The sequence below is a fragment of the Coenobita brevimanus genome, chromosome 72 (assembly GCF_032717465.1).
Source record: "Coenobita brevimanus isolate Jiangsu-jjx chromosome 72, ASM3271746v2, whole genome shotgun sequence".
In the NCBI taxonomy this organism is placed as follows: domain Eukaryota; kingdom Metazoa; phylum Arthropoda; class Malacostraca; order Decapoda; family Coenobitidae; genus Coenobita; species Coenobita brevimanus.
In genome coordinates this window covers 31,806,337-31,815,268 of record NC_137025.1, presented here as the reverse complement: position 1 = coordinate 31,815,268, position 8,932 = coordinate 31,806,337, and the positions used below count along the sequence as shown (strand labels likewise).

The window sequence follows — 8,932 nt, the reverse complement described above, 5'->3', positions numbered from 1 at the left end:
ACTCTTCCATCGTAAACCCAGCCCCTCCAGGCCTTGGACACAGGGATGCACTGCGCATCCACCTAATCATTGTCATTTCTGTACGTCTGAGCCGGCGAATATCTTCCTCCTTCACTGCCCAGGTCTCACTACCATACAGCATTACACTTCTAACACATGCTGCATACAAAGACCCCTTAGCACTTAGAGAGAGTCCTCTCAATGTCAGGAGAGGCAAGAGCTCCCTGGACTTCTTCCAACCACTTCTCACCCTAGCCACAGAGCTAGCTCCAGCCCTACCTTCAGCACACAACATGTCTCCCAAATAACAAAACTCTTCCACACACTCAAGAGATTCACCAGCAAGTTCAATCCTTTCATGTATGACAATCTCCACCTGCTCACCCCGACACGCCGTACACATTAAATCAGCATTATCTCGCAGTCTACCTCTGATACCACTACATCTCTTATGCACCCATTTATCACAAACACCGCACAAGATGGAATTACTTCCCACGCCCTTTTGGCAAACTGCGCATGGCCACTCTCCCTCGTCTTTGACAGTACCGCCACCAACCCTAGATATCGTCACTTTTGTTTTATCTGCATTTACCCTTAAACACTTGTGCCCCATACCATCTCTCCACTTCCTAAACCTTTCCTCTGCCTCCCTTTCGTTCTCTGCAGTCAACACCAAATCATCAGCATACAACAACTCCCACGGGAGTCCGTTTCTAAAGTCACGTGAAAGGGCTTCAAGTACCATGATAAACAACATGGGACTCAAGACTGACCCCTGATGCACACCAATATTCACGGAGAACTCATCACTCAAATCTCCATTCACTCTCACCTGGGTGTGAGCACCCACATACATAACCATAACCACCCTAACCAGCCACTCCTCCAAACCAAGTTTTCTCATTGCCCACTTCACCACCTCTCTAGGGACTCTGTCAAAGGCCTTTTCCAAATCAACAAAAACAAAATAAAGATCCCTTCTCCTACCAATATATTTTTCCTGAAGCTGTCGAACAATGAATATGGCATCAGTGGTCCCCCTACCTGGTATAAACCCAAACTGCATCTCATCAGTATTCACTCTTTCTCTAATCATACCTTCCAAAACTCTCTCCATTACCTTCATTATCTGATCTAAAAGATTTATACCTCTATAATTTCCTCTTTCCAGGGCATCACCCTTCCCTTTATACATATTTACAATTACACTCTTCAGCCAATCATCTGGGACAACACACTCATAAATAATCCTGTTTATCAGGTCAGTGACTAACCTCACCCCTACATCGCCTGGGGCCTTCAACATTTCGGCAGTCAACCCAGACACATCTGCTGCCTTCCCCACCTTCATCCTGCCTATTGCCTCACTCACAGTAGCAGCATCAATCAAAGGCCAAGTGCCAGACACTGGATCTGCTGGCTCCAAACCTTCCCTGTCCCAGACAAACTCATCATTCAACAACCGGTTATAATGCTCTCTCCATGCATCTTTAATATCCTTACTGTTCATCACTACCCTTCCTTCATCATTCTTCACACACTGCTCACGTATAATTTCCCGATTATCCCTCTTCACCTGACCTGCCACCCTAAATATCAATTTTTCCTTTCTCCATGATTTAAGTTATCAAGTAATAGTGTCTGTGACTCAGACTTTGCCCTGTGTACCTCTCTTCTAGCCCTCCGCTTGGCAGCCAAATATTCCTCTTTGCTACCATCCTTCTTCCATTCCCGGAAAAGCCTTCTTTTCTCCTTAACTGCAGCTTCTACACCCTCATCCCACCACCAAGTTACTTTATGTCTTGGTGGTCCTCTTGTCCAACCACATGTTACATCAGTAATTCTCAAGAAATTGTTCTTGAGGGCTCTGTACTGTTCATTAACGCCTCTGTCTACAGCTTCCTGTTCAGCTACCACTCTCGTCAACTCGCTATAGAAGGCATCCCTTATATATATATATATATATATATATATATATATATATATATATATATATATATATATATATATATATATGTATGTATGTATGAGAGAAAGACACAGAGAGAGAGAGACTCCCTCCCTCCGTCTCTCTCTCTCTCTCTCTCTCTCTCTCTCTCTCTCTCTCTCTCTCACACACACACACACACACACACACACGCACACACACACACAAAATCCCGGCTTTTCCTCGTATAATGCGTAACGAAACCTGCTACTGACTCCCTCATCATATCGCATCACTACCGCGAGATTGCAGCCTTATCAATGATCTTGTGTAAATCTACTGGATGACGTGGAGTAGTTTCAGAACCCGAGGGTATTTTGCCTAAAGTGTGGTGATTGTTGTTTATCATCCAGGTGCTGGTGCGCCAATGTTGCTTACTTTTACTTTGACGCTCCAGCAGCACTCAGCCTTTATCCTACCGTACGTCCAGCTTATTCTTGGCTGTGTTATACTTTATAAGCCCGTATGATTACACGGTGCATAAGACACTTCGTACTTACGTATAAAATTGCGTTGTTCACTGTATTACTTAATGTTTCTATTGGTTGAAAACAGGACCTCATTCAGACTGGTGGGACGTGAAAGTGTTCTATGATCAGTCATTGTAGTCACCAAAACCGCGACTTTGGCTGCTATCTTGGCATGAGTGTGAATGTGCTGGTGAAGTGTATTACCGACTCTCTGCACAAACACACAAAGACTATACGCAGTTTTACACTCTCCCAGCAGCACTACGCCACCGATATATTTTGTGTAGCTTTGGCCACATGCTAAAACTTTGTGGTATAATGACAAATAATGGACAGACATGCATGGTAAAGGAAATGTTGCTTCCTCTGGATGAACAGTGTGTGAGTGTAGACACACGATTATATAGTATAATGCGTCTGAAGCTAAGGAGGGCCTGAATGTGTAATACTTGTATGAAAACTAATTTATGAATGTTTTAAAGAGATTATATTAAACGATGACCAATGTTTGTGGATGTTGTGTCACAACTATCCAGACTATTGAAATAACACCTTGAAAGAAGCTACATCATTTGTGGACTGGACACCCGTAACACCGTTGTTTCAATTATCATAATACAAGATGTGCTTTCATTATGGAAATACAGTATCTCTTTACCTCCACGTGATCCATCAGCATGATGACTGTACTACATTTTCGCACAACAAGCCAATAGCTGTCCAACAATCAAAGTTGCTATAATCCTATTCAACAGGACATCTATTGTACTTATACCATGGTTTGCGAAAATAATGATTGTTTTTCCACAGCAAAACAGACTGTGATGCACAGTCTGGCATGACCGTTGTCTCACATGCATAATCATGAATCATTTATGACCACCCTGGTTTAGCCACAAAAATGTTACAGCTGTTGAGTAGCACACTCACTTGACTCAGGTGAGCCACATTACTAGACTCCGGACATCACACCTTCTAACATTTATGCTCAACTACAGTTGTTCACCGCATTGTATGATGAACATTAACGCCCGTAGTCTTGAAACTGAGGGCAGAGGTTACCCTTCCCGCACCCCATTCGAGATGGATGCTCACACCTTCAACCTAAGTGGTAATCTTGAAAGCGGGAGAGCGCACCCCTTCGTGTGGGAAGGCGCGGCAAAGAGTTGGTAACACTGATTAATTTTAACATTCAAAATCTTAAAATAAAAACAATACATATGACAGTTTCTAAGATTCACACACAATATAATCTATTAATGACTGCAAGTCTTACCTCTTCACTTATTAAAGACTGGCATTTGTTCTTAAATACTCTGTATAGGAGTATGCATACAGGATTTGGAGATCCTGTGCCGCAGGAAAAATTCGGTGTCAGACATAGCTTCAAAGGAGTTCATGCGGTCAGTAATAACCCTTCGAATACGCCTTGGCTGGTCATACCTATTTTAATTACATTTCTGCCCGAAATGCTTGTTTTTGTCATTCTTCTCACCCAGAACCCTGAAATCCCACCCCTCAAGACACGGGGTGGGGGGGGTTAATTTGAAAACCAATCATGAACACCGAAAATAAAAGCCAAATTCGTTCAGGTCACACCTAAATACACCAAAAAAATATATTGCCAAACCAAAACAAAATAGTGCGGACTTGTAAAAGCTCACGCAAACATGAGACTTCGTAATTCAAACCAACTGGCTGTGGCACTGTGCACCAGTCATCTGTTTAGGTAGTACTCGGCCATTCCTTACTGTAGGAATTATTTCACGTACTAATCAAACTAATTATAAAAGTATCATGCACCATATCTGATAAACAGCTTGGTAGAAATATTGAGAAATAAAATGAACGTGGATTCAGTATCTCATCTTTGTTTTCGTCTTGTCATAAATTAACCATCCCCGGAGAAGTGGTGAAGTCTTTAAAAATTATAAAAATATTAAACGCTTATTTTTTCTTTACTCGATGTTTTTGTCATTAAGTTAAAATTCCTATCACACACACCATAGGATCCTTCACATTCTACATAGTTTTCTTTGCACAAGGCTGCTATAATATGACGAAGGGGCATGCGAAGGGGTGCTACGAGACTCAACGCGGATTCCAGTACTACGCTGTGGTAATCCTCTCTCGTTCACTGGGGAACACTCTCCCTTTCGTGCTTTAAGACTACCAAAAGATGCGGATAGGGCAAGGTGAACGCTTCCCACAGTTTAAGACTACGGCCGTAAGACTCCAACATTCATTCAATACACGTTATTGCATACGGAGTTACAGATCACCTCCGAACATCTGTATAATCACACCCTTCATCTTTCTAAACGAAAGACGACAAAGTTTCGATACGTGCGTCCCCACCACCTGTCCTCCCTTCCCTCCGCTCCACCTCGTCTCACAGTCATTTCCTGTCAGACAAACAATAGGAGCCAATGGCATTCTATTTGTCTTTCTCTCTACCTTCCACTATACACACGTGGCAAACACCTGGATTTGCAGACAGAGTATGACTTGACAGAACATTGTTTATGTGGGTACTGGATACTGAAGCGTAGGGGAAGCTCTGCCGAGTCTGCCCATTTGCTTAGTATTACTACGATGTAATGTGCCACATATCACCAAACACATCACCCGCTGTACTCATGGGAAGTGGAGGTAACTGTACATGCATAGATAATGTACTCATTATTGTTCTTCCAATTTTTTTTTTTTTTTAAGAGACAATGAATGGAGGAAGGAAAAACAAATGAAATACAAAAAATAAGCCCATGTGCCTAAAGGCATCCTCCATTCATAAAATATTTCTAACAGCTGGCTTTAAAGATGAGTGGATTAAATGTTTGTGGCAAGCAACTCCCAGGAAGTGAATTCCAGAGTGTAGTGGTTTAAGGATAAATGAATTTTGATAAGTAGAGGTTCTGCATTGCGAGGGGGGAGAGTGTAAGTTCATGAGCGCTCCCAGCTGCCCGAGTATTTCGGGAGAAAATGTGAAGGAGAGGCACAATTGAAGCAAGTTCTTCAAAACACTTACGGTAAAAATATCGGTAAAATAATGCTAAAGATGCGACATCTCTACGTGCTGATAATGGAGGAAGGTCCTGTGTAATGACATGATTACTGATTAATCTAATGACTTTATTTTGAATTTTGTCCAACTCCCTCAAATGTAACCGCTCCACATCCGCTCCACAGTGGCGAACAGTATTTGATCTGAGAACACAAATGGCTTTTGTATATTGTGGCCAAATGCTCGTCAGTGAAGAATTCACGAGCTCTGTACAGAATTCCCAGTTTTATTAAAGTATTTTTAGCAAGGGATTTAACATACACTGTCCAGCTTAGGTTGTTGTTTAGTGTGACACCTAGGATATCAATTGTAGTGGATGTGGGAATATTGACATCATTTAAAATTATGAGAGAGTCTGAGGGTTTCTTTCTCTTGGAGAAATTAATGTATTTAGTTTGTTGAGCATTAAATGAGAGCACATTTGTTTGTTCCCATTGATTAATTTTACAAAGGTCCTGGTTCAGAGTAATTGTTGTGTTTATTTGGGAATTCATAATATCAGAGTGTGTAAAGGAGGAACTAAATGTGAAAGAACTAGGAAGTGTCGAGTCATCAGCAAAAGAGCGTACTGGATTGTGAGTGACAGATAGGTCATTTATATGAATAAGAAAGAAGGTTGGAGCCAAAACTGATCCCTGAGGTACGGCAACATTTATGGAATGAAAATGAGAATAAATTCCATCTACCATGACCCGCATTTTTCTATTACGAAGGTAAGAAGAAATTTGAGGAACCAGTGATGCAAGGCCATGGTGTAACGTTAGACAATATGGTCTGGGTCCATAGTCTATCAAATGCTTTTGAAATATTAAGTGCTATTGTGTGTGTTTCACCATGTTGGTCTATTGTTTTGTTAATCTGATGGGTAAGAAGGTAAAGAATGTCTACTGTTGAACGTTCTTGTCTAAATTCATACTGCCGATCATTGATTAATTTATTGATTTCCAGGTGCTTGACTATGTGTTTGTTTATTAGTGTCTCAAAAACTTTACTGAGAATGGAAGTTATAGCAATTGGTCTATAGTTTGATGACTCGGAAGTGGCCCCCTTTTTAGGAACAGTATGGACAATTGCTTCATTACAAGAGGCTGGAAAACTTGAGGTACAGATGCATTAGCGGAAAAATTTTTGCCAATACAGGAGTCAACACTGGGGATCAGTTTTTAAGTACTACTGAAGGAATTTCATCTGGACCAGTAGCTCTGTCTACCGAGAGATTCTGAAATATAGACTGTACGTATCTTGTGTGAATCTTGAAAGGGGGTATATGAGGGAATCAAAATCAGGTACAGGACTATTGTGATTTTCTGTATTTAGGGTTGAGTTTGTTGAAAAACTATCAACAAGAAGGCTGGCTTTTCCACGTGGGTCACTTACTAGAGGAAACCAAGGGGGAGGTCTTCAGGATCAGTCGACACAAGAAAACACACAGACCTCCAGGAATCCACAATTGAGTGGTGGCAGACACTTTCTTACCTTTCGGAATAACCTATCACACCATTCGCCACATGCCTACACAGGTGAATACCCTGGTCTGCATTGATACAGGAGTCGTGGCATCTATTTGTGCTAATGCAGCTTATGTAGTCAAATCAGGCGAGGAGGCAGCTACACGTATCACTGGCCTGAACTACGCTGATGTTAGGCTCTAAAGGAATGACAAAGTTATATCCATTGGTGCTGCAGCCTGTACTGCCACTGTCCGTTGCAAAGACGTTGAGGTGGACCCCACACTACTCTTCATGCGGGTCTCATGTGCGATAATGAACCGATCTAAAATGGAGAACACGTTGAACATGAGTGTAGCAAACAGCCGCCAGCACTATTTGACAAGGGTACAATGCACAAACACAACAAAAGTGGTCTTGTCAAGATGCTGAAAACTCCAGTAGTCCCAGTATCCACTGAAGCTTTTAAAGAATCAATGTATATGGCGGATGGAGGACATTTGCTGGAAAATGTGGCATGGCCTGTGGACTGCGCACATGGTGATGAGTGTGACAGCTATGTGAATCACGTTATCAATAACTATGGCAATGAATGCACTGTCTGCTTTGATGACTACACGAATCTTACCCTGTCAACCATCGTAGGTGAAAAGAACGCCACACTGATCCAAACGTCTGTACAGACATTGTTTGGTTTCAACAAATCAGTTACAGGGAATCAACGCTCCATTTGTTGTTACGAAGTCACAGTTAATCAGTAGGCTGAAGGACCGGCTTACGTCTGAAGGCATTGCTTGCTGTCAAAGTCAGACTGACATTGTCAACGTAATAAGTGGCACTGCATTCGCATTTGCTGTGAATATCGCACGACCTGTTGTACTTGTGGCAAACGATACAGACCTGCTTGTTAAATGTTGGTTGACAGGGCCACAACAGACAATATACAGATGCAGTATGCAAGAGACTGTTTATAGCATACACAGCATCCAGCAGGCAATGCATCCACACACCCAACAACACATATTGATAGCACATGCTATCACTGAATGTAACACAATCTCTACCTTATATGGCATTGGCAAAAAGAAGGCCATGACAGTCTTGGAAAGCGAGGATTGAAGGACGTTGGATGTGTTTAAGAAGAGTGAAGCCAGCCATGAAGAAGTAGCCAGAGTGAGGAAAAAGTAGCCAAAGTGGGGAAAATATTCTTGCTGAGGTTATATAATGCCAATCCGACATGTACGACAATTGATAAGCTAAGATTTGTGCATTGCATGCAGAGGATGAGCAAAGCATGCAGCAGTTTCCAGCTTCAGAGCATACCTCCCTAAACCTCAACTGCAAAGTGCCACTCATATCCAGCCTACTTCCCAGTTCAGGAGTGGTTGGACATTGGTGAGGATCTAAATTCTACTGACCAGGGTTGGGAGCTTCAAGGTAGAATGCTCAATCACATTTTGATTGACAGACCAGTAGCGACATAGCATGATCTTCTCATTGTGTCATGTGGGTGTAAACAAATGTGTGGCATTTTTTTTTTCTGGCCTAACGACGATTGGGGCCTAAGCCCCTGGTCATTAAGGCCATATATGTATATACAACGGCCATACCACGTTGAGTACACTGCTTCCCGTCCGATCAGCGAAGTTAAGCAACGTTGGGTCTGGTTAGTACTTGGATGGGTGACCGCCTGGGAACACCAGATGCTGTTGGCATCCCTACGTGTCAAGTGGGGTTGGTGGAGGATTAGTGCCCCTCCCTGTAAAACAATTAACTCTAAGCCCTTGTCCACCCCGTCTGGGATACATGGCGTCTGGCAATGAATGAATGATGTATATACACACACACACACTTCCATGCATATATATACAGACACACTTAAATGCACACGTACAAATATATATATATATATATATATAATAATTTTTCTTTTATTTTTTTTGTATTTTTATTTTCATTA

At 42.0% G+C, this 8,932-nt stretch overlaps 1 non-coding gene across 1 annotated transcript; it reads left to right on the top strand.

Annotated features, from left to right (window-relative positions):
- Positions 1 to 8,568: 8,568 nt before the first annotated feature.
- Positions 8,569 to 8,687, top strand: LOC145407336 (5S ribosomal RNA). Its single transcript, XR_013898697.1, has one exon. It is a non-coding gene; the product is annotated as a 5S ribosomal RNA (ribosomal RNA).
- Positions 8,688 to 8,932: the final 245 nt, after the last annotated feature.